Source organism: Gopherus flavomarginatus, chromosome 6, assembly GCF_025201925.1.
Source record: "Gopherus flavomarginatus isolate rGopFla2 chromosome 6, rGopFla2.mat.asm, whole genome shotgun sequence".
NCBI classification, from domain to species: Eukaryota; Metazoa; Chordata; order Testudines; family Testudinidae; genus Gopherus; species Gopherus flavomarginatus.
The window spans coordinates 84,870,107-84,892,991 of record NC_066622.1 but is presented as its reverse complement, the minus strand read 5'-3'; the positions used below and the strand labels follow the sequence as shown (position 1 = coordinate 84,892,991).

General features: G+C 41.4%; 1 long non-coding RNA gene across 2 annotated transcripts in view; it reads right to left on the bottom strand.

The window, feature by feature from the left end:
* LOC127053824 (uncharacterized) overlaps positions 1-22,885 on the bottom strand; it is a 41,965-nt gene that overhangs the window by 4,508 nt on the left and 14,572 nt on the right. For both annotated transcript variants that reach the window (XR_007775130.1, XR_007775131.1), the window contains exon 3: positions 12,008-12,062. This is a non-coding gene — a long non-coding RNA (uncharacterized LOC127053824). The remainder of the gene's footprint in view (positions 1-12,007; positions 12,063-22,885) is intronic.

Genomic DNA, 22,885 nt, shown 5'->3' with positions numbered 1-22,885 from the left:
GTTTGACCTCTTACAGGGAAGGGTACCAGATCTCGCAAAGCGGAGATCCCCAGAGACAATCTGGGTACCTTGAAAAGACTTTTGGGAAACTGGCAGTTTATTACATCACTGCCACCAGTGGAATTACTAACTGTGACTCACTTGTATATATATTTTACCTTATTTAACCTCTCAATAATTCTCATTTCCTTTTTATAGCTAATAAATCTTTAGTTAATTTACAATAGAATTAGCTACTTTGGTGTAAGATCCAGGATACTAATTGATCTGGGGTAAGTGACTGGCCTCTTGGGACTGGGAGCAACCTGAACGTGATGTGAATTTTGGTGTACGTGACCATTTATCACAAAATCCAGTTTGTCTGGTAAGTCTAAAAGCAGTGGTGGGCAACACTAGACACTAGACAGTGATGGGCAACCCTAGACAGTCTAAGGCAGTGGCGAGCAACCTGCGGCCCGCTGGTTACAGGTTGTCCACCGCTGGTCTAAGGGAACTGTCTGTGACTCCATGGTAAGACTGGTAGGAGTTCACATTTGTTACTGGCTTGGTGAAATCTAATTATAGAACACACCACCATTTAGGGATGTCTACCATGTTTTCTGGCTGTCTGTCCTGAGGTAGGCACTCACAGTTGTGAGCTACTCCAGATAGTGTGACAATAGCTATTTACGTTTCTAAATATAAGCATGATTTTGTTGTGCTACATCACAGCCATCTTGACACGTGATACCATGTGACATGCCTTGAAGTAGGCTGACGTGCATAAAGATAATAGTAAAGAATCTGACCAACAGATCAAAATTAGCCTTTGCTGCATGTTTGTCAGTTTCTCACATAAAGACCTATGTGCTTTCTTCCATGTGGCCCTTTATACATAGTAGGGCCTCCCTCAGTGGATCCACAAGACAGCTATCCTGACCCCACTGAAGTCCCTCTGCTGTGCTGCCACCAGTGATTTGTATATATAAATTATCTATTGTTGTTCCCCTTCCCCTAGCCTCCATCTGCCCTTAATCACTGAGCTCCTTGTAGGGGTGTCCCTTCTTATTCAGAATGCACCTAGCACAACATGAATGCTATTAAGTAAATAACCACATTCTTGATGAAAGGGAATGTAGGAATGGGGGCAAGGGGACAGGATCTGCAGATGTGGGAAACTTCACCAGAAGAGGAGGATGTTGGGGAGAAACAAGAGCTCATTATACTTTCTAAGGATAAAGTCACACATGAAAATCTGAATGAATCTAACGCTTTGTTCTTCAAAGGCATCTCAGCTTATCAAAATGAGAACAGTGGTGTGCATACGAGACAGTGTTGCAAGTCAAAGAAACACCAGTTTATGATAAAGTAAATCCAATTTATGGAGATGTTTTAGGTGCACTGAGATAAATCATATTATTGTAGTTTATCAACAGAAGGATATACAGTGTAACAGGCTTACAACTGGCAGCAAAATTGAAAAAATTCCTATTATCTATAGAGAATCCATTATTTTGTGTCAGCTTTGGAAGGGGCAGACAGATGTGTGCACTGAATACCAAAATAAAGTAAAAGGAGCAGAGTGAAATATTTAAATGGGGAATAGCTGATGGAGTTCAATCAAGAAACTGCTTTTACAGTTGGTTGCCATGATTTCTAAGGCTTGTATTTGTAATGGAAATGGAGGTGTGGGTGTGTTAGCCTCTTGCCTTTGAATGCCTTGATTTATGTTTTGCTGAGGTCACACATGAAATGAGTTCAGGGATGTTGGATCAGCTAGTTTAAGCCACAGTCGCTCCATTTGCTTTGGTGATGCTACACCTAGTTACAACAGTTGAAAAACTGGCCCCTTTCTATTTAGTAGTTCATTTATAAACATCAAACCTCATGAAATAGAGTTTTGTGTTGCACACTGAAAATCTTGTTTGTAATGGATCAAAACATCAATTCCCATAGCCATCTGGGGTTTCCCATGTGATTTTCCATCCAAATACATTCCATCCCAAAGTGGAATCATAAATAGCTTGCTGGCTCTTTGGCCTATAGTTTACTTACAAGTTAAGATTTTGGTTATGTGACTCCACCTATGGGTAACTAAGCAAACAGCATAGTTAAATACCATCTCTAACTACACTTTAATTGATTTTTAGCTGTCCTGCTTCTTGGTACCAGATTGGTTAAAAAGCAAACAGTATGTCATACTGGTATCTGTAAAAGTTATACACAGAATTAGACAAGACCAAATGTCAACATATTGGAGAACATAATGTTTTGGTTGGGACAAAAGCAATGGTTCTAAAATCTGTTTATACATCTCTGTTTAAGGTTTTATTGTTCTATGTCTAGGAAAAGAAAGTTAAAATTACAAATCACATAGTGGGATTACAAAGGAAGTAGTATGATCTGATTAGCACATATGATATGACAATTACATATCTTAGAGCACTTTTCATATGTAATAATCATCAAGGGATGGATGAGAACCACACAGATATCATGCCCATTCTAGTCAGAACTGGTAAACATGATAACTTGATGTTGCTTTAAAGCTAAACAAGTTGATTGCAACAGAATATGTATTGATAAGATATTAATGCTGAGCAGAAAGGGAGAAAGGACTAATTAAAAGCATTCAGTACTTACGAGGTCTGTAAAAATTCATCTTGCCATTGAACAGGGACTGGATGTCCTAGAGGAAGGGCAGTGAGATATGAAGTCTTTTGTCCCACATTATAGTTTCATATCTGACACAAGTGAATAGGGACCTGATGGCTGTTCAACAGTTTATGTGAAATGAAATGCTAATCTCAGTTCAGTTCCTAGTGGACAGGCATCTGCATCAAAACCTCCACCCTTATTGGCATTCTGCCAGTATCAGCAGAGAAGCTAAACACTGAAATAGGCAGGGGATATGAACAACCCACAAACCCCTAGAGGTGGTCCATCCAGAAAAGAATTGAGGCATATTGGTGATGCAGTACAGGGAAAACTTGTACCTGTTCTCTGGATATAGGGCTTGAGTTTGCAGGACTGTCAGTCTGGATCCTTTTACTAGCATTATGTTCACGTGTTAAAACTATCTGTAAGCCAACAAAGCTTTCCAGCACCAGGGACAGCATCTTCTCCCAGGCAGTGTGACCATTAAAACGGTAATGTCGGAAAGTAAATACTGGTTTCAGCTAGTTAGGCCCTTGCCAAAATATGCTTTCAGTCTTCAGAGCATGCAGAGCATATATTATTGAAAAGCTTTGAGCAGTATGCTGTTCCAAGTTAGCAGTAATGCAAATTTAAAATTTAGAAGCTATTGCCTGGGCCCTGGACAAGAAGGAGGGGAGGAAAGGGAGCGTGTCCTCCTCCACCGTTTTTTTTTTTTTTTAAAGTACAGTATGGAGCTATTTTTCTTCATGTGATCATCCTCTCATTTCTCTGCCTTCCTTGGCCAGCATACAAGGGCAAGTTACATTTGTGAATCATCCTTGCAAATAAATATATGTATGACAGGTAGCACTAGCAGCTATAAATGAGTATTAACTCCCTCCATATTATAAGATGATGCAATAATTTATCTCCCTTCCTGTAGGTGGTCATTGAGCACCTAGTTTCTTCCTCACAAGCCAGGGCCAGGAGTTCAGAGCTCAGTAGCACCTGGATGTTTTTGTTCCAAGAGCCAGTACTGAATGTAGAGTTGGGAAGACATCTTCAACAACCATGCAGTAATCTTTCTAGATAGATGAAAGGATCCCTGTGTTCCATGTGGTTTTTTTAATCATTCGCCTGGGATCAAAGACTGCATTGTAAACATTCAGGTTGTTTGTAAGGAGAAATGGGAAATGATAGGAAGCAGTTTATTTGATTATTTCTTGGCCGAGTGCACATTGACTCAAATTCATCTGTGGGGTGAGTTCACTGAAATCAAAGGAGTGATGCCAGGGATGCATCTGGCCCTCTCTCACCATTCTTACCATATGGGACTGGATTGTAACCCTACCCCTTTCTGGGGCTGAATTAAAGGGTGTAGCTACACTGCCCAGCAGGAGGGCAGGAACCAGATTATGATACGTATCTACACTAAAAACACTGCATTGGCGTAGCTGCGCTTAGTGTGTGTGGGTTTCTTTGCCTCAGGTATTCCCAGTTACCTAAGTTTAGCCAGGTGGAGTAAACAGTAGAAAGCTTTTTTTTCTTGGACAGATCTTTAACCAATTTCATTTTCAATTATTAGTTAATATCAGTCTGAAGCCTCCAGAAATACGCGAATAAATTTTGTTAGGAAATGCTTTTTTAAAGTTAAAATTAAACTGTCAGTCTGTTTTCTTTAAATTTTGTTAAATGTCTAGCTAGTAAGGCTATAAACCCGGACATACGTTTGTAATAAATACAATACACACCACATTTTCCAAGATTGATTGGATTATACAATTCTCACACTTCAAATAGAAGGAGAATAAAAAGAGGCACAACAGCTTGATTAAAAAGAGCTGGATCAATTCCAGACATCTACTAATATCCCATGACCTGATGTTTAAGTACTTAATTACATGTTCAGTTTTTGACACATGAAGAGCAAAACTCAAGAAACAAGTGAGAGAGCATTCAGAAAAGAACTTGTAGTGATGCTGGGGCAATTCACCTCATGACTACTCAAGTTCTGCTTGTCTGGATGCGTATCTGAGACAGCCACATTTAAACACTGTCTCCCCGGTACACCTGAGAAGACAGACAAGCGAAATTTTAAACAGGTACAGAATCCAAAAGCAAAGCAGCTGTTCAGTCAGCTCTTTTTTTTAAAGCTCTGCTTGTAGGACAAAACTGAGGAGAATGTCTGATGATGGCGGGGGCTGATGGGGGAAAGAAGGGAAGGAAAAAAAAAGAAACCTATCCAACAACAGCACAGTTAAAGGCCAAATTTATTCGTGTAGTAAAATATAGGCAAAACTGCTGTTAATATGCTAGAGATGTATAGAAATTCTTGGCTGATCTATCATCGGGGACAAGCTGTTGTTCTGGCACCATGAGTGCTTTTCAAACTAAAGTGGAGCTTCATATCGAACTGCCAGACTGGCACCTGCCTTTTGCTTTTTGTCAAGTGAGCATTCATCACCATCCTTATCACTCACCAATGTCTGACACACTGGAAAGGAGCAGTCTCTTTTTTGAAAAGGGACAGAGCTGGGCTTCACAAGACCATCATCCCCTCTCCCCTATATTACTCAGTCGAATGCAAAGTTTATTGTATTATGGAAAAGGGAGAGGTAAAACAAACTGAAACCCAGAGCAGCATTTCCTTGTTAGTTTGGCTTCATGATCATATGAAGGAGCTGTACAGCTGGCTGAGATCGATGCTTATTGTCGAATTGAGTTTGATCATTCAAGAGGAAATCAAGGCTTCTCAGCCAGAGAAGATCAAGTCTTCCCATAGCCTTTGAGAATTCCACAACCTACTTTTTTGTTGTCCTGTTTTACCCTAGTTGAGTATATGACGTTAAGACTCAGACCCACATTCATAACTACACTTAGCTTCCACTGAGCAAGGAAGGGGGCTGCCAGGGAACAAGGTTTTGGTTTCTGCTTCTAGGGTGATTCCAAGCCAGCCCTGGATGCTACTCTAAGTTATGGGGCTGGTTAGGGCTCTCAAGGGACAGTCCACCAGGTGGAGATTGCCAGGGCAAACTGTATTCCAGACAGGAGCACTGCACACCCCAACATGCTTCCTAAACCAGGGGTTAGAGGTGATGTTAGGAATCCCTCCACACCAGGGTAATCCCCAGGAGGAGAAGTCTGGCTGCTTTCTGGCCTCTTTGTGCTGCCTAACTGATGCAAAGTGGGTGGGCCATACCAGAGAACCCATCCCTCTCTCTTTTGGCTGATCTGTAAAGGAATAAGCATGCAAACAACCATCAAGCATGGGATGGTTCATGACCCTGTCGCTGGAAGCCAGGCTGGCTTCAATCTATGAGGAATCTACTCTGAAAACAATATCAGAACCAAAAAGCCAAGTCAGCGTTTATGGTGCTGGGGCGAAGCACATTTTAGGGAGCTGGCCTTTCAGCCCCTCTGCTGCTGACATTGTGGGTAGGTGCACTGTCACATGCAGAAGGGGCAGCATGCTTTAAAGACAGATTTCTAATTTAGCCTTCAACTGCTGGAGCATTTTCTTTGGCTCTCTCCAGGATTTGTAACATCTGTCATGGATCTGTCACCTGCAGGCCATGGAAGGTTCGTAGCCTCTGGGACGAGGAGGACAAGGCAAAGGGGGTCTCAGCACAGATGGGGAGATGCTGATGTTGCTGGGTGATCATTGCAGTGGCACACAATCTGCATCAAGAGTGCTTGGCTTTTAAAGCGATGGCATCAGACATCTGGTTTCAGTATGTAGCTACTTAACATCTAAAACCCAAAGTGTTTCCAGTTCTTTGCTATGCACTGTTCCAGTTAAACATTTACGTTTGCTGCTCCTTCTTAGTCCTGACAGGCTGTTTCATGTTTTTAAATAGGGCATCCTGGGAGTGCTTGAAAAGACTGGATAGACACCACCTGAAATGAAGTCTAGCTCTGCACTTCTGTGGAGAAGTGAATGGCTCTCTCCCCCTTCCTTATCACCCCGCCCAGGGCTTTATGCTAAACACAATTACATGCAGTATTTGACAACAAAGCTGATAATTTATGTGCTACTTGAATAGAAAATGCGAAGGATAATAGGGATGAATATCAATGCATTCACAGATGACATGGACTCATTTCCTCACTTTCAATGCTTTTTGGTTGTGCCCAGGAATGAGTTGCATGAGCTAATTCCTCAGTGCATTGTCTTAAAACATCCTGGGGTGGAGCTGGGGGGACCAGACTTTGCATAAGTGATTTGATTGATGAGATTCATTTCAAGGACATGAAAATCTCTTGACTGGGAAGTGGTTGGAAACTGTCCGGTTTCACTGACACTGAGGTTCAGGCCTAGCTTTCAGATAACAACACATTCCCATCTGACTGAGAGTTATGTGCTGCTCAAAGCATTTTCTTCTGACATATCTACAATAATTACAGGTGAAAGCACCTACAAAACAAAACAAGAACCATCATTGTCAGTTTTCTGTTCAACAAGGAGGCTCAGTGATCTAAACATTGCGATAGACTGCTATTCTAGTAGACACTGTCATTTCTGAAGGAATGACAGCTTGGGCAAGTCATATCCCTTTGTTAAAAACTCAAATGTAGCTTTATTGTCATCCTCTTGTATTAAGCCTGTAATTTCCCCTGAGATAACTACAGTGTAAGAAACAGACTAAAATCTGAATAAACTATATATCACTTCTAAAGGAAAAACTTTAACAAACAGACCTACTGGCCTGGGGTTCCTCTCTGATCGCAGAGCTCTGTATTCAAACTCATGCTTATAGAGAGGGTCTCATCAACATTTCAAGTTCAGTTCAGAACTGTGCCCCTTTTGCCTTTGTTTCTGAATGGAGTGCTCTCTCTGATGCTCCTCTGACTTTCACAGGCTACTCCACTGCTCCTCAGGCCCTCAGACATTGTACCAACCCTCTTTGAAATTAGAAGATCAGCAAAGCATCAAAGAGAAGCAGTACATAACTAGGATTAGAGGTTTCTGTTTCTTTCCAACTTCCTATGAAGCACTGAGTCTGAGGCACTGTCCATTTTTAGAATGCTAGAGTTAATGGATCCTTTATTCTAATTGCTGTTGGCCAGATCTGCCAGTATGTGCAGCCCTTTGCAGTGTCCTGCTAGGCTAACCTGAGCCTACAGATGTCAGGCAGTCCAGGGAGGATCACCTCAGTCCATGGATGATCCTTTGATGACACCAGGGAATCTTATGTCACTTGGCCTCCCAGCTGTCAGCAGAGCAGTGAAATGGGATTCATGGTCAGGGGAGATGGGGATGTCCCTGCACTACATCAATAATGTTTTGTGTTTTTGTCATGGCCATGGTCACTGAAGCCACGTGTAAGTTAAAGCAGCCCTCAGGCTGTTCTAGTACAGTGAAGGGAGGAACAGCCCCACGCAGAGCAGGAGTATGACCAGGAAAGTGGGAGGATGACCTTTAAGCTATCTTTACATCCTTCCACTCATTTATGCCCTGCACACTTTGTCTGCACTGCATGATTTGGCTTAATACTCTTATATGTTGCATGCGCCTTTGTGGCTTCTTTATCCTTCTAGTAGGCCTTTGGATCCTCTGCCACATTTCAGGGCTCCCCAATAGCTCTGCTTCTTTCTTTCAAGTTCGATTCTGAACTCTGATACTATTCAATAGTCTTCTGTGCTCCCTTTTACCATGTGGGACTGGCAGCAGTAGTGCTGAATTACTGAGAGAGGTATTTATGACTCAACCAGATGCAGGCAGTCACATGAGACTGTCTCTTTACACAGGACTGCAAGCCCAATTGTGCAGTCTCAAGGAATTCAGATAAGACTCCATAGATTTAGGTGCACATCTAGACTGAACCTCTAAATCTTTTTAGGTTTACCTATCACTGGTTTGATGGATCCCTGGTCTTGCATGGAAAGTGGAATAAAATTGACAACTATCAATAGAGTATCAGAGGGTAGCCGTGTTAGTCTGGATCTGTAAAAGCAGCAAAGAGTCCTGTGGCACCTTATAGACTAACAGACGTACTGGAGCATGAGCTTTCGTGGGTAAATACCCACTTCGTCGCATGCATCAGTAGACTGATTTCAAAGGCAGAATCAATCCTTTTATTCTGAGAGATCCCTAAACTTATTCCATAGCTTCTAATTTTCACTGACTTTTTCTCTCCCCAGGACAAATTCACTGATTGTGAGATAACATTAATTTAGCTCCGAATTTCCTGACTGGTCTATGGCTGATAAAGTGCTAAAATCTTGGGTTAATGCTGGTAAAACCCAAAGAGAAACAGTATTACTCTAATGATCTCATAAAACTATTTTCCTTGGACATGATTGCTGGGCCTTCTGCCTTGTTCCTCAGCTAAGTCTGAGGCCTCATATAGGGCCAGATTCTGATTCCCTTGCTTCTGCTTAGTAGCACTTTATTGCATGAGAGTCCATGGGGCTCATCATAACTCCATGGGAGTATTTCTGTGTGAGGAAGGGTATCAGAACCTTACTTGTCTGGGCACCAACATTTCACAAGTAGTTCATATTTGAATTAGATTTGCATGTTTTGAACCAATGTTTTAAATCCAACATTCACAGGGTTAAAATTCCTGGAAATAAAATCCTATTTGGACTCCAATAACATAGCTCAGCTCTATGAATAATACTTTGATTCTGAAGGTGAACTGATAATATAGGAAAGATGGGGTAACTACTCTGCACTCAGCGATAGCTCAACCAACACTGAATATTAAAAATTGCTTTATTGAGAAAGGTGGTTAAGACAGGAGAGACAACTCCCTAAATTTTTTAGAATGTACAATGATCTTTTTAATTTTCTCTGCGAAGGCCACTGGATGGAGGAAGAAGGAATCTCTCTTTAATGTCTCAGGTAAGGGGAGCATAACAACCTCATATCCAATACTGTACTGCAGGGTCAGCAGCTAAAATCTGTTTGGGACTTGAATGTCCAGGTCCTCTCCTCGTGGAAAAGTCCTGGAGAACAAGGTGGTGGGGGCAGGATTTCCAAAGGCACAAAGTGCCATTAGGCACCCAGCTCCCATTGAAAGGCAATGGAGCTGGATACCTGACTCCCGCTTGTACTTTTGAAAGTCTCCCTCTAACTTTCCTAAAGGTTTTTTTAACTGTCCTTTTGAGTTTAATAGACAATTATATCCCTGTTATAGAATAAGATATTTGAAAATAAAAACCTATCTAAAGTGTCTCCTACTATCCTACAAAGGTATTTTAGAATAATTTATGTGGAACCTTACAGTTTAATCCTTGTCAAAGTTTTGGGTTATTTCAGAAGAAAAAGCTTAGAATGCTATTAGCTGAGCCAGACTATCCCATAAACCAATGGTTAAGTGATCAGATAATGTTTGGTTTTAGTTTTTACTGTCTTGTTTATTGGGCAATTTCTACTGAAGGTGCATGCATAAGGATCACTGCACCAGGAATCCTCTCCTTGCTTTAAGACTTTGGAGAGGTGCTTGTAAACATTACAGTTCCTCTGCCCTTGAGGCACACCCGAACCAAACATTTCTCATGTTAGAACAGGGATTGGCAACCTCTGGCATGCGGCAAGTCAGGGTAAGCACCCTGGCGGGCTGGGCCAGTTTGTCTACTTGCTGCGTCGGCAGGTTCAGTGGACCACAGCTCCCACTGGCCGCGGTTTACCATCCCAGCCCAATGGGGGTGGCGGGAAGTGGCGAGGGCAAGGGATGTGCTGGCCACGGCTTCCCGCCACCCCCATTGGGCTGGGATGGTGAACCGCGGCCAGTGGGAGCCGCAGTCCGCCGAACCTGCCGAAGTGGCAGGTAAACAAACTGGCCTGGCCTGCCAGGGTGCTTACTCTGGCGAGCCGTGTGCCAGAGGTTGCCGACCCCTTTGTTAGAAAAAGTTCATTTTATTCTCTGCAACATACAGCCTATTATTTTCAATTTGCATGCTCCTTTGTGCCCCTTTTAGTTCTCGATGGGACCCTAAAATACCACAACAAAAGCTTTTTTAAACACACACACACACACACACACACACACACACACACACACACACACACAGAGAGAGAGAGAGAGAGAGAGAGAGAATAGGTCAAATGTGCCTTCGATAATGTTTTTCCCATTTATACTAAAGAAAAATTTGGCCCTGTTTTTTCAACCAATGCAGGAACAGCAATCTACATGAGATCTCCAGTCCAATTTTGCAAATGAAGGAGGTTTGAAGAAATATCCAAGGTGAAACCCCTTAGCCCCACTGAAGTTAAAGGGAGTTTTGTCATTGACCTCAATGAGGCCAGGATTTTACCCCCGATTTTAGGATACTGATCTGAATCAAACCAAACCATGAATCTATTATAGATTCACCATTCACTAGGAAATACAAGTTTGTGTTCCTCTCATCCATGCCTCTCACAAAATCATAATTACACAGGTACAGTTTTAAAATCCTATTCTGTAAATACTTTGAGCAAGATATGCTGGAATTTAAAACAAAGTAGCTGAGAAATCATGCAAAACACCGGTGTTTTCTCTCATTTTCCAGCTGCTGCATAAGCCATCAGGCAAATGAAACAAACTGCAAAGGCTTAAATAGAAATGAACCACATGTATATTAAGCACCCCAACAAGCAATAACATCTTCCAGGCCCTACATGCAGCCAATTATCTGATTCACCTTGCTGTTCAGGTGCAAGCTGTTCTGATCCAGTTTTTAACAGCTATACTCTTGCTGTCAGTAGCATGCTTGTAAAGCAAGTGACCCCAGAACCAGCTATGGACAAGATATACAGAAGTAAAGAATGCTTGTGGCTTTTATGAGTTAAGTAATATAGTCAGGCACAGAGCTGGTGATAGTACTTCAGTGAGGAAGATCAGAAAGCAATTATGCATGGGATGAAATTTCTTCAGCAATGATCCATCATGCTGTCTCAGGCTGCTTTATATGCAGAAAGATCATCTGCTTTAATCTCCCTAGTTCCAAAATCCAAGCAGCACATCATATATTATGCAAAGAGATACTCTGGGTGGCAGCATTGAGTTCACCATTGTGATCTTTTTTTTTTCTAGTCTGATAGGCATCCCTTTGTAGAAAAAATCGTTAAATCCCCATATCTCAAACGGAGAGGTTATTGCTTATAGCTGCCCTATGTCTGTGTTCCCCTCCCACACCCACACAGAGTTCCGCACAGCTCTACAATTACATACACAGTCCTGTACATCACACCTTCTTTGTGAAATGCTGCAGGCTCAGCAGGACTCTGCTCTGCAGAAAGTCAGCTGGTGTGATGCAAATTTCCCTCCTTGCAGGATTTTATAAATTCTCCCCTGGAGGGACTATCATTTTTTTCTAAGAGCCTACACTGTATGTATTCCCTCCTCCCCACCCCCCTGCACATCCTTCCAGCAGAACCCAGAAAAAGCCCTGGGTTACTCACAGTTGACTGGCATGCATTTTCTGTAAGTAATCATGTGCTCCCGGAGACACTCTTGCTGAAAAGAAAGAAAGAAAGAAAGGCAGAGTCTTTGTTAGGAATTGTTCATTAAGGGCTCAGCTCTCATCAAATGTTCGTAGCTGCTGCTTAGGGAAGGTCATAAGAACAGGCATCCGCTCCCAAAAGCCACAGGGCCAGCTGTGTAAATGAGCATAGCTCTGGGGACTACAATGAAGCTACGCCAATTTATACTCACTGAAGATCTCACCCAGAGTCTTGTTACCTTGGAAAATCCCCCAAAAGGAAGAGCATGGCTGTGAGAGGGAAGGGGAGCGGTGCAGAGACTTCTGAGTGGTACCTTGATTTACTTCAATTGAGTCATTCCAGATTTCCACTGGCATATTAGGAATCAGTCTGGATCTTCACTGCCTTGACTTTATTTAGTGCAAAATGGGTGTGAAATGCTACCACCTGTCTAGTTCTAACTTGATGGCATAGGTAGCATCTTCACTCAAATTCTACAGTGGATGCTGCTGTAGTGTTTTAAGTGTAGTCATAACCTAAATATGATGCAGTCGTCCTGCAAAAGCTTTCTACCAGCCTCCTTGAACAAGGACAGCCTGACTCGGTAGTTGAATGTTTGATATTCGCAGCAAGTTAAGGGCTCCAGAGAGACTGTTTAGAGAAAGTGCTTGGAATATATGCTTCAATATAGATACATTTCATTTAAAACTGGAGATGGACTTTCTATCAAAAAATGTGACAGGCTATCTTAAGTGTAACTGTCATCTGCTTAGCTATAAAAGGAAGGAAAAAAATCCGTCTTTCCATTGTTTCGGAGGTTTTTTTTCATAACTTTCCCAGCATTTAGAGGATGAAATAATGTCATATCTATTTATCTTTGGCATTTCTTAGGCATGTATCACCTTGGTATCAAAGTGCTGGGGTGATATGTGATAACACACAAAAAATACTTCAATTTCCTCTGGTTTTGTGCTCATCCTTCTTTGCCTTCATCTAAAAGAAGTTCCGATTGGCTTAGATTTTTGCATTTATCTAAATCTGAGGTATAGATGAAAATTCAGCTTCTATAATTCAGTCGTTGATAACAATCATGCCAGTATAGTTAAACCTGGAATTCATGATCAACACTGATTTAAAAGGCAAGGAATATAAATCCATTGTTTTGTTAGGCTAAAACCTATTCAGACTGTCATTTCCGTGACTCACGCTACTCATTTATTTATTTGCATATGCATTTGTATTCTCTATTCATCACTGTAGCAGCATCTGGAAGTTTTACAGTACTTTGAACTACACATAATAACAATTCCGTCTGCTTATGTTGCTCAACCCCACTATAGTTTGCTATGAAAAGGTGAAACTACTCACATGAGGAGTCATCCCACTGCTATATGAAAGGGAGAGTTAAACGCTTCAATTAAAAGACAGTGCGAAACCTGCTGGAACAAATGTGCATGACACTGTGCCCTGAAGCCCCCAAAATGCTGGCTATGATGAACTAGCAAAGAGAACAAGTATCAGAGGTTTAGAGAGGATCCAAACCACGTGACACAGCATAGCAGGAAGAGAGGCAGCTTATATATTAGATGGAGACAGACCAGATCTCAGATACTACAGTGATGAGTGCCATTCAAGAGTAGATAAAACAGATGCAATGTTTCAATCCAGATTTGAACTTCCCCCACAAATTTGGGGTGTTTATGTTCAAGGCTTTAGATTGGCCGGTGCAGAGACAGGAGGCCACTGGGAAGTTTGGGTTTAAAGCTGAACTATGACAACATCTAAGGACTGGGATTTTGATTTGGGATTCTTGTCACACTTCAGGGCAACCACACCTGTTATCTCCCTCCATGGTCCAACTAAGACAACCACTCTCAGGCTTTCGGCTCTCCAGCTGTCCCCTCTCTTGAGCAGAGACCTGCGTCTGTCTCTTTTCTTACTAGGGTATTTCCAGGCTGCACAGTCCCCTGCCTTCACTGTGACTTCCCCAGCAAGTCACACTGCCTAGGTAGGCCTGATTTGCCTTCTCCTCAGTGGCTATAAACAGCACATTTGTCCAGTTATGTTTGTACCCAGCTCTTCCTAACCAAGCACATTTACTTGTAGGATAGAAGCATGACAGAGAAAAAAAATTAAAACAATAGAAGAACCTATGCACATACTAATAAGCTTACTGAAGATGACCCCAGCCCCAACCAGGGCTCTGGCATGTGAACAGTCCTTCAAACCCCATCAAGGCTTTTTTTCTGTGTTTAAAAGCTCATAACACCTTTTGCTCAGAACAGGAACCCCCAGGAACATCCGAGGAGGGACTGTGGGGCCTCCTTTGGACAAAAAGTCCTGTCTGCTTGCTGGATCAGAAAGCAGGCCCTGTGGTAGTTTAAACTCAGGCTATTTATCCAAAAGTCCTTTATTTGTCAGCTGGTCTCTAGCTAATCCAGTTTGAACCAGTATATGCGAGCCTCTAGATGGTGGTATTTCTTGGGAGGTTCTACAACCTAAGTGAATTTGCCTAATCATCTCCTGTGACAGGTTTGGTCACAGAGATCCCCTGGTGACTGTCACCTGGTGTGCTGAGATTACCTCTGAGCATGTTTTCCCTGCCAGCTTGGGATGCCAGAACCCTGCCCTGTTGGGCCAGATATGCTAGCCTGCTGCAGCACAGATCCAGGGTCTGGGCCACGCCCCCAAATCTGCAGATTTAACTGAAAACAGCTTAGCAGGTTACCTGCCTCCAGCACCCAAAACCCAGCTCCCAATTGGATCCAAACCATCAATAAATCTGTTTCAGTCTGCATAAAGCATATACAGGGTAAACTCATAAATTGTCTGCCTTCTATAACACTGATAGAGAGATATGCACAGCTGTTTGATCCCCCAAGTATTAATCACTTAACTCTGGGTTCATTAATAAACAAAAGTGATTTTATTAAGTGTAAAAAGTAGGATTTAAGTGGTTTCAAGTAATAACAGACAGAACAAAGTAAGTCACCAAGCAAATAAAACAAAATACGCAAGTCAAAGCCTAATACATTAAGAAACTGATTACAGGTAATATCTCAGCCTCAGAGATGTTCCAATGAGCTTCTTTCACAGACTAGACTCCTTCCTAGTCTGGGTCCAATCCTTTCCCCAGGTACAGTCCTTGTTAGTTCCAGCAGACAGCTTAGGTGGAAAGCAGGGGCTCTCTCATGACTGGCAGCCTCAGAGATATTACAATAAGCTTCTTTCACAGACTAGACTTCTTCCTAGTCTGGGCCCAATCCTTTCCCCTGGTACAGTCCTTGTTAGTTCCATCAGACATCGTAGATGGAAAGCAGGGGCTCTCTCATGACTGGCCACCCTCTTTGTTCTGTTCCACCCGCTTTTATAGCTTTGGCACAAGGCAGGAATCTTTTGTCTCCCTGGGTCCCCACCACTCCTTCTAAATGGAAAAGTACTAGATTTAGGATGGATTTCAGTATCATGTGACATGGTCACATGTCCTGTGAGACCTCATTCTTCATTACCCAAGGGCTGACCCACATGTACACAGGAAGGCTTGCAGGTAAATAAACCATCTACAACCAATAGTCCTAGTCAATGGGAGCCATCAAGATTCTAAACCACCATTAATGGCCCACACTTTGCAGCATTTAGAGTTATACTTCATATTTCTAGCTTCAGGTACAAGAATGATACATGCATACAAATAGGATGAACACACTCAGTAGATTATAAGCTTTGTAATGATACCTTACAAGAGACCTTGTGCATAAAGCATATTCCAGTTACATCATATTCATAAGCATATTTCCATAAAGCATATGGAGTGCAATGTCACACCTCCTCACTGTTCTTAGTTTCTGGAGGAGCTGTGGCATTACATACAATCCCTGGCCCACAATGGCACATAAACTTAATTCAATAAGGTTTATCCAGGATATTGTAGGATATTGCCATATATGTCACACTTCCACCTAATTGTAAGGCTTCCTCTTATTACACTTTATGAAGTTAGTGGAATATGCTCCAGCACTAAGCTATACAAAATACATTTTTTTTTTCATTTCACACACCCCAGGTGCTTGGTTAATATCCATGGTCTCACCACTTCTTTACTGTTGCTTGATTCACAGGTTTGGCAAAATGGCTGTTTTCATATTGAAGGCACGTTAAAAAAAATCACACATACTTTTTTCACATTTGATGCAAAAGCTATTATTATTTGAATGATGGGCCCATTGTCAACTATTTTTTGCAAAGAGATAGTCTGGTTTTATTGTAAAAATTCACACTACTTTCTTCTGCAAAGATAGACCTATTTTTTGAGTTTATAAATGACGTGAAAATCCCACAATTTTCAACAGACACAATTCACCCACTGCCATCTCCATATTGCTGCACTTCTTTAAAACTGATGAGTGACAGTTCAGAATTTCAAATGGAGTCCTGTATCATAGGGAAGTGGGCTGGAGTCAAAGAGTTATAATCTACAACAACACTGCATAATTACACATAGTCCATTGGTATCGTTCTGTATGTCATTCAACATGATGACAGTGGGTAGGGGACTGTGCTACAGTTTATTTTAGCTTTGTTATAAATATGCCATGGTACTGGATTACATTTCCTTGTACTACAGAAATGGGAATATAGGAAGGCTAAGATGCTGCATTCAGTTGGACTGTGCTATAAATGATACATTTTAAGTTCCTTATTTTATATAGTGCAAACATGCAGGCAGGTACTTTTAAAAGGAGTTACAAGACATGAAAATGTGTAACAAGATACATCTCAAAACCCCATGTGTCTACCCCCCGGCCTTCGGAGGAGCAAATCAAACATAAAACCCATCAGAAAAAGTGCAATAAAAGCATATTCTAATGAGGGGAAAGTCACCATATCATAAAATAAGTGAAATTCCAGCTACTATATCATGCAAATTTAAAAATTAATGCCGACTGTGCCTGGAGACTGCTGGTGCAGTGGGCTAATGCATGAGCTGTCACCTTGGGAGGGACAGATTCACAGTTTCAGCTCATCACGGCTATATTTGAAGTGGAAGTTCTTATCTAGTTCCCATGTGTACAATGAAAAACTGCAACACTAACTGGCCAGAGGAACCCATGATGGCTGCAATACAGAGGGGTAACAGGTCAGGAGTGAGAATCACTGGCAAAACTGTGTGGGTGGATTTTGCAGGCATAGTACAAGTATATATTTTGCCTCAATCCAGCTTCTTTACACTGGTTTGATACATATAAAGGGAGGGGGGGACAAACAAAAACTTTACTATATTTCGGGGGAAATTATGTCTAAGTTCTTTCAGTGTCTGGACTAATGTGTCACCATCAGTATGGGTCAATTCCTATTGACAAACTGTAAAAAATGTATACTCCCTTAAACAATTCATCAGTGATTAATAAGAATTAATGACCCACAGTGAGTTAATAACCCACTTAATATAAAAGGATATAGCATAGTGTTCAGTATTATCGAAAAAAAATTGGTTACTAAACAGATTGTGATGAATGTCCAGTATCACTGGAAGAAGAAAATATAGTTATGTATTACATACATGGGGCCTGATTTTGATCTCAGGCACCTCAATTTGACACAATTAGATCTCTGACTTAGTGGAGCTACTCCTGATTTAGAGACTGGAGCAAGAGAGATCAGACTCTAGCTGGGAAACACTTGAACCTAGAGTCTAAGACTGAATTATTAAACCTTGTGTTTGTTTAGAGAGCCGTGCAAGTCCCAGCTGCAGTGCAATAAATAAAGCAATGAGTAGGAGAGTGTTTAACTGAATGGTTGTTTGTAAATATTATTTTTGAAATATTTACTCTGCAATTAATGGAGTACAGATAAGCATATCCTGTCCCCTTACCTGCACCCTGTTGGAAGTTGTTCTCCTTAGGGTCAATTGGCACGATTGTTTCTCCATCTTACAGTTTTTGAATATACAGAGGCAGTTGTTACCTCACGTTGTGGAACTGGGCTCGCACAGCACATTCCTTACGGATAGCAGGTGTGAACCTATGACCAACTGAACATGTTGGTGGAAATCTAGTTACACTTACGAAGACTTTGTTTTTTCTCTTTACTACCTAGAGTTACTTCAAACACAGAGTTCTATAATAGAATCATTTATCTTGAGATGCAATACTTTATTTGCTAGGAGGCTGGCACTCTCCTTCAGTACTAAGCTCTGAGAATCCACCTTTATCGTGAAGAGAGAAAACATGCTATTGGTAAAGCACCACATTTCCTCACATAGGGCCTATCCAAAGCCCATTGTACCCAATGGGGAATCTCCCATTGATTGCAGCAGGCTTTGGAGTGCAGCTGAGCATTGCATTTTGAGGTGCAATATAAAAAAATAAATGCAGTAATCTAAATTGTAAAAATAAAAAATGTAAGAGTCGAAATATAAGAGTGATTTATGAGACCCAATATTTAAAAATCATCCTCTTACTAGGACAACAAAATCCCACAACTGGATCCTCAGATTGTTAGTTAGGTGCGTTAATCCCCATTTTGTGTATATCAGTGCTGATTTAATTATCCAGATGTGGTCTATGGGTTCCTGTTTAAGGTGCCCAGATTTTGAAATATAGATAATTTTCTGTTTTAATTAAAGAACAGCTTACATACAAAGGACCCCTTTTCAAAAAGGTGGGCTCTATTTGCACATGCATGAATCTATACCCCCACCAATCTGTACTTTTCAAGCATGTTCTCTTGTTCACCCAGATGAAGGGATTTGCACATGCAAATTCTATTTGGACCATCACTGATGCGCACAAGTGTCAGAATCTGTCATCTGCATGCACAAGTGATAATGCTTTAAAGGTACTCATACAAAGTAATGCTCATGTAACTGACCCCATTTGGGTCTTCAGCAGGTATTGAACTAAGGATCTCTCACACTGAAAATATTTCTCTCCACTTCTTGAGGTGATGGCCCAGATCCTCAAATATATATAGGTGCCCAATTCTCATTGATTTCAGAGGGAGTTAGAAGCTTAAATACCTTTGAAGACCTTAGGGTGACCAGACAGCAAGTATGAAAAATCGGGACAGGGGGTGGGGTATAATAGGAGCCTATATAAGAAAAAGACCCAAAAATCGGGACTGTCCCTATAAAATCGGGACATCTGGTCACCCTAGAGGACCTGGGCCTAAGCCCTCAGGCTAACAGCTTAATAGACTCTTTAAAATCCTCTTATATGGCATGGTCCATGAAAGGCAACAAAGACCTGGAATCCTAGCAAGGGTTACACATGCACTGAGTAGAAGTTGGATCAGCATATAAAGGTCAATTTTCAAGTTAATTATAAAATAATAATATATTGTAAAATAATGATATGAATTGGGTAAAACCTTGTTATGGATTGGGCATAACTGCAAACTTACATTTGGGGTAAGTGTAGAAGGCATTGTAATCAGGTGACTGAAACAGAAAGCCTGCACATTCCCCCCACCCCCACCCCGCACTGCCCCACTTGCCCACGTCTCTGGTTAAAACAAAGGCCACTCAGGGATGGAAACTACATGGACAGGGGTTTGGAAGGGCATTACTTGTGTTATATAATATATATAAAAATAAAAAGAGAGAAGCAGCCAACAGCCAAGCAGACAGCAAGGGAAGTACTGGTGATGCGGCCCTGAGAGAAAGATTTTTGGGCACAGTGTGCAGGCTGGAACAGTGAGAAAAGAAACTGTATCCTACAGTTTGATTCCTATTGTATTCAGGGAAACAGATCTTTATGCACCATCTTTGTAAATAAGCAAGACTGCATCAGAGAAAAAAAATCTAGTTCTACCATCAATTTCTCCTCCTAACTGGAACAACCTGCAACACGCTGAATTTGGCTAATTGCTTAGGTGAAAAGGGGGTAACAGCCGCAACAACAGCTATTTTCAGGGTTTTCCATGTGAAATCCTACTGTTTTTGCCTTCCCCCCTGTGTACAGATGCAAATAGAAGTTTACCAGAAGGTCCATGAACAAGAATAGTCTGATTATTCTGCCATTGCCACTAGATGTTAGAGCAAAGCCCTGCAAAACCCCATTTTCCACTTTCCTGTCAGGGGCAGGTTTCAGTATGTACCAAACGATATAGTACAAAAGAACATTTGTAAATAAAACTGACACCAGAGATAAATCACCACTCTCTTGAGGCTGACATTAGTGCACAGTTGTATGGTCAAATGTATGAGCTAATGGCCTGAATGCCTCATTGTCCTTAACAAAGCACACTCTGACCAGCATCCAAACTCATCCTCTTTTTGGGGTGTGGCTTGAGTTCTCTTTCTCTCATACACACAAAATCCTCTGGCAAGGAATTCCACAGGTTGACTGTGCACTGTGTGAAGAAATACTTCCTTTTGTTTGTTTTAAACCTGCTGCTTACGAATTTCATTGGGTGACCCCTTGTTCTTGTGTTGTGAGAAGGAGTAAATTACACTTCCTTATTTACTTTCTCCACACCAGTCATGATTTTATAGACCTCTATCATATCCTATCTTAGTTGCCTCTTTTTCAGGCTGAAGAGTGCCAGTCTTATCAATCTCTCCTCATATGGAAGGTGATCCATACCTCTAATCATTTTTGTTGCCCCTTTCTGTACCTTTTCTAATTCCAGTGTATGTTTTTTGAGATGGGTGATCAGATCTGCACGCAGTATTCAAGATGAAGGTGTACCATGGATTAATATAGAGGCAATATGATATTTTCTATCTTATTATCTATCCTTTTCCTAATGATTCCTAACATTCTGTTCGCTTTTTTGACTGCTGCTGCACATTGAGTAGATGTTTTCAGAGAACTAACCATAAGGACTCCAAGGTTTCTTTTATGAGTGATAACAGCTAATTTAGACCCCATCATTTTATATGTATAGTTTGGAAAACATAATCCCATGTGCATTACTTTGCATTTATCAACACTGAATTTCATCTGCCATTTTGTTGCCCAGTCATCCAGTTTTGTGAGGTCCCTTTGTAACTCTTTGCAGTCTGCTTTGGACTTAATTATCTTGGGTAGTTTTGTATCCTCTGCAAATTTTACCACTTCAGTGTATACTCCTTTTTCCAGATCATTTATGAATATGTTGAACAGTTCTGGTCCCAGTACTATCTACCTCTCTCCATTCTGAAAATATGACCATTTATTCCTGCCCTTTGTTTCCTATCTTTTAACCTGTTCCAAATCCAGGAGAGAAACTTTCCTCTTATCCCAGACAGTTTAAGGAACTTTGTTTATCAGGGCAGTACAACTAATGTGCTTCAGAGCTGTGGGAGGAGAAAGGAAGTCTAAATCTGAGATAAAGTAAGGCTGATATTATAATGTCTCTCTGACAGCATTGTTTGGAGGTTAATTATCTTTCCTAAAGAGTCACTATTAATCTTTTTCCCCGTACCATAGTATTCTGTAATGCTAATTCTCATTTTTAAGACTGGAAAATTAATAGCAGAGTAAAGGTCTAATATGCCTAACCCAAAGAAGGAGTAAATTTGCCACAGTGGTACAGTAAATACCATCAATAAAACCCCCATACCAAATGACCACAATCCCACAGTGTTCCCAGAACATAAATATTTCTTAGGATGTACTCAGTAGCAGACACCATCAAGCTTTTGTTTAATTTAAACACACATTAGCCATCTTGAATTGCTTTACTGGAATAGGATTTATTATATGAAATTCTGTCTTGCATTTATTGAAAGGACAACATTCTGGGCTGGTGTCTGGGGACCCTACTAAAGCTTTAAAAAAGTGACGAAAATTTTAAAGCAAAAATTGATTCTGTCTCTTAAAAAAATGTTCAAAATGTAAACTCTCAAAGTAACAGGTATTACATGAAAGCACTTGTGCCCTGGACATGTTTTATGCCATAAAGAACTAGACATTTTAATAAGGCTGCTACCTCACACCTGACTTTGAATTTGTTTGGGCTTTACACATGGAAACCAAAACTAATGGTCCTATTTTCAAAGAGCTGCTCTCTTCTTTTTTAAATTAAAGGTGCTAATAAATGTAAGGACCTTGATAAGAGCCAGATGGAACAGATCCTGGAGTCTGAAGTCCTGTCTTTATCTGCAGAGCAGGCACATTGCAGATCTGAGCAGTGCAGGTGTAATCCACACACCTGTTGGGTGTGGTGTTCTGTCCCATCTAATGGCACCGAGACCACTTAGAGAGACAGAGATAAAATTAGTCTGCTCTACAGCCTTAGCTAACAGTCAGTTGGCTTTTAGCTCATGCGATAGAGGCTCATGCACTAGGCTCCAGAGATCCCTGCTTCAATCCTGCCCATCGACAACTGGGGTCTGTTGGTCTTACACAGGTCTCTCTGCTCTGCTCCATTTTTGTTCTATCAGGACCACCTTTAAAAATAGTGGGAGCATAGTTCAGTCTCCATGTCTATTCAAACCCTACGCCTCTTTTCTGCGTCGGCTGATAAGGGGGATGATAACAGCCAACCAGAAAGGTAGTTTTGTGATGTGTGCACCTTCCCCATTAGAAGGTGAACACAGCACCTGACCTAACTGTTTGTAGGCCACTAAGGGTATATCTACACTGCAAATAAAAACTTGCCGCTGGCATGTTCCAGCTGACTTGGGTTCCCAGGGGGTTGAGCTGCAGGGCTGTTTCATTGCAGTGTAGACTTCTGGGCTCAGGCTGCATCCCAAGCTCTGGGACCTTCCCACCTTGCAGAATCTTAGAGTCCTGGCTCCAGCTAGAGCTCAGAGGTCTACATTGGAATTAAATAGTCCCTAAGCCTGAGCCCAGCAAGTCTGAGTCAGGTGCTGAAGGCCAACTGTGAGTGTCTAATTGCTGGGTAGACACACTGTAAAGAACCATCAGA